This window comes from Phalaenopsis equestris, unplaced genomic scaffold, assembly GCF_001263595.1.
Source record: "Phalaenopsis equestris unplaced genomic scaffold, ASM126359v1 Scaffold000840, whole genome shotgun sequence".
Lineage (NCBI taxonomy): Eukaryota > Viridiplantae > Streptophyta > Magnoliopsida > Asparagales > Orchidaceae > Phalaenopsis > Phalaenopsis equestris.
Window position 1 is genome coordinate 3,487,862 of NW_018165280.1, and position 4,576 is coordinate 3,492,437.

Here is a 4,576-nt window from a genome sequence, read left to right on the forward strand (position 1 = left end):
GAAGCATTGGAAATACACGCAAGTATACGTGTCAACCAAGTATTATACAGAACTAAGTATGTGTATCAATCTCACGAGGAATGAGTGAACTCCCGAAGTCGGGAAAAATTCTAGTTTATTGACTTTGAGTCTAGCCAAAAGATTTGAAATTTAGTGATTTAAAGTTTCTAATCCTAATTTTTGTAAAATGTAAAACCTATAAGTAATTTTGAGCTTGAACAAGTAATAAAAAACCTTCATTGAATTGTTCCTATTCATCTTTAGTTTGAGGGAGGGCGGGCGAGGGTATTAGAACTATTTTTTTTATTATTTAAGAGTAGTTTAGTAATAAATCTTGTATAACTTATTCTTTTCATGTTTGTAATAGGAAATCTTAACCACCAAATTTATGTTTCGCTTTGGCTTCTTCTTCTTCTCTCATTCATGTCTAAATTTGTATATGTTTATCAAGGAGTTCATAGATATTTTTATCTGCAATTAAGAGAACTATGTTTAAAACACATACTAACCACTAATTATTATTTATGATTTATAAAAAAAAAATTGTAATACTCACAATAAAGTTAGCATGCCTTTAATTCATAAGAAATGTCATATATGATCATGCCTTTAATTGAGTATTTAATATTAAAGATAGCATGGTATTGTGCACTCATAGTCATTTGAGTTAGCTTAATCAAGTAGCAATGCAGATATGAATGTTGGTTAACATATTATTAAGTTGCCTAAACCTTTAAGTCAATCAAAAATATATTTCAAAGAGGTCTCTTAAGAGACGGCTCTAACTTGGTCAATCAAGAAGAATTCTTCAAATCTCACCTATGCACTGGATGGCAGCTTGTTCTTTTTCAATCTAAAGAACATTCTAACTTTTAGCCTGAGTCACTTGCTAGATAGCCAACTATAACATATTGAACTCATTTTTTTTCCATGTAATTATAGTGGTTTATCTTCTTTATAACCCTTGATTTAGTTTTTGCCTATAAATATAGGTAAATGATATGTGTGGTGCTCTAAGTTATAAAATCTTCTAACACAATTATGTATGAATATTGAAATCTCTTGCTCTCAATCTTTGAATTGTGCTTGTTAAGGCTCAATTAGATGTAGCACATATATTATAGTAGGCCATATCAAATGTGTAATAATAAACTTTTAAAAGATCAATTTGATCAAAGAAATTCTTTGTATAATCCAAATTTTACAGCACTAAACTATTAAATCATCAAAATAAAATAATATAAGTCATCAGCTTGTATTTGTATATGGACCAAAGTTATTTATATCCAAATACATTTATGTATAATTGCTATAGTGCTCTGATAAATTTAATAATATACAATTATTGTATGATTATAAAAAAAATTCATCTATAATCACAAAATATGCATCTATCAACAAGAACAATGAGTTATTTATGCTGGAGTTAAACCCCTTCTAAAAAATATTTAAATTTAATAAGTGAACTAATAACATAGTAGATCACACGAAAAATGCAATTATATTCAATATGTGAAAACAAAACAATAGTTACGCTAATAATTATTTTTTAAAAATAGTAAATATGTGCTAAATAAATGACTCATTATACTATTGCTCATATCTAGGTATCATATGTATAATATAAACTATGCCGAAATATATAATATCAGTATCATGTGTCTTTAAAGGCATTATGTCATAATAACATTTGTAACATATAGCGCATATATTATCATATAAGTGTACCATATATTATGTCAGTAAGACCCTAAATGAGACTCAAATTAATTATACCATCATTGAAAAAGGGTTTCTTGTTATAGTATGTGTTCGGTAAATTAAGGTCATATTTGATTGGTACCAATGCGTTATTTATATTGATCACGCCGCGATTCGATATCTTACAAATAAAAAGGATTGAAAGCCTCATTTGAGATGTTGGTTCCCTTCGTTACAGGAGTTTGATATTAAGGTTGTGGATAAGATCGGTACTGACAATTAGACAGCTAGCCACTTATTCAAGCTCGATAAGGGGAGTTCTACTGATTCTCTTACTGAAATTAATGAGATTTTTCCCGATGAGCAGCTCCTTGCTATTTCTAAGAAAAATATGATGTGGTATGCAAACATAGTTAACTTTATCGCTCATGATATTTTACCCCATGATTTAGCATACCATCAGAGGAAGAAGTTCATACATGTTGCCATGTATTATTTTTGTGATAAACCATATCTATATAAGAAGTGCAAGGTCCAAGTTATGAGGAGATGTTTATCTTTAGAAGAGACCCAGTATGTGATTAGAAGATGTCATGATTTTGAATATGGATGACATTTTGTGGTTTATAGAACCACTGCTAAGATTATTCAATATGGATTTTAATGACCTCTTCTATTTAGGGACGTAAATCATTATATCAAAGCATGTGATAGATATTAGAGAGTATGTAATATGTTACAAAGAGAATAAAATCCCTTGATAGAAATCATTGATGTTTGGGGTTTAGATTTCATGAGACCCTTCGTTTAAATCGAATTTTGTGCTTATTATGATATAAGTGTATCATACAAGAGTTTTATCATGTGGTACACTTATATTAATTATAATAAATCAAATATAAAATGATATCATATATATCATAAATATAAAGCTAATCAGATGGCATAATACACAGAATTATTCTTAATCTCTAGTTGCTTGCACTCAGATTTTAGCATATTCTAGTCTTATGTCATTCATCCTATGTCAAGTTCACGCTACTGAACAAAATTTTAAAATAGCTTGTCAGCCATAGGGGTACAAATTCGATCAGTTTAAATGAAATGATTTTAAACTTGGTCAAGTCGATTGCAACCAAAATTCGAAATCTGATAATCCAAACCAATCAAAATTTTAATAAAACTTAAATGACCAAACTGAATTTTGATTCAATTTAAACTATTTTATATGAATAAAAAAAGATTTAATTTTTTTTAAACTTTTGTTATGAACAAAGATTATGAATTACATATCTTACATATATAATATTGAATTAATTTCCTGAATTATCTATTTATCTTAATAAAATGTTATGTATAATATAAACTTTGTTTTTATAAGAAATTAAAACAAAAATTAATTAATTAAATTTGATTTTTTTTTTGTTCAGTTAAATGAAAATTAAAACTAAATATTAAGGTTTTAAAAACCAAAAACTGTAATGCATTTTTGAAGCTGAACAAAATCAGCCAAATTTGTTTGATTCAGTTTAATTTTTTGGATGTGACGAGATAATACACAACCCTAATCAACTCACTTTTCAAAGTGAGATATTGTATCTTCACTAACATGAATCATGATAGTCAACCTTCTTTTTGTATATATATTTTACAATATATATATATATATATATATATATATAGCATATTTAATACTTCATATTATAATCAATATTTATCTCATCATTTTTATTATGATACATATAAATTTACATATGAATTAGATGGTTCATAGAATAAATATGTATGCTCAACTATCATGCATAAGTTATAATAAGTGAACTACAATAACCTTGCATGCTCTTTCTTTTGTGCAACTAGATATATTTTTATTAAATTTTAGAATAAATTTATATAAATTAAATTATGATATATGTAAAAAATAATAAATATCACATGAAATCTTAGCATTATCATGTTAATAAATTCAAAATAATTAAAAAAATTAAAATATCTATGAAGAAAATTTCTAAATATATAGGTATCTTAATTTTAATAAGCTCTCATCAATATGAACATAAAAATTACATAAAAAATTATTTAAAATAGAGAAAATATAATAACTGTCCATCTAGCGCAGAATAATATTCTTAACGAGTTTCACGAAAACAATAAGACGACCTCTTGATCCTCGTTTTCTTTTTCCTCTCCCTCAGTTTCTCTCACTTTTTTCTGAATTATTTCCCACAATAGATGGGAATGGAAATATGTTGTAAGAAGATTTAGAATGGAGTTTCATGATAATATTTTAACTTACATATATAAAAAATAATGTTAGGGACATTAATAGTCATAATTTTTTTAAAATTTTAAAACTAATATCTTTATAATTATTCTTATAACTCGAAATCTAAATTTCTAAAGATGATATGAAAATAAATATAAAGTAGAACATCATATTTAGAACACACTGATGAAAATGATTTTAAAATGAACATCAAATGATGTAAAAGACTCGCTTTGTACAAAGACATATTAACTCTTTTTGGCAGTTAATTGAGTAACCATCATCCTATTTTTATATCAACATTGCTCTTAAAATTATTAAAATTATTTATAGAATAGACTTTTCTAATGCTCTATAATTCACAAAGACAATCAATAAATAGAAGTTATAATGAATTAGAAAAATTATTTTCATATTTTAGATTAATTTTTCAGCCTATAAATTTTTTTTTTTAAATGAATTACCGTTTATTGGTTAAATATTTGTGCAATTATATAAAGACTAAAATAACTTTAAAATACATTTTAATTGCCATGAAGGCATGACATAAGACCATCGGGTTAGGGGTTCGAATTCCAGCCCTTACGGGTATATATATATATATATATA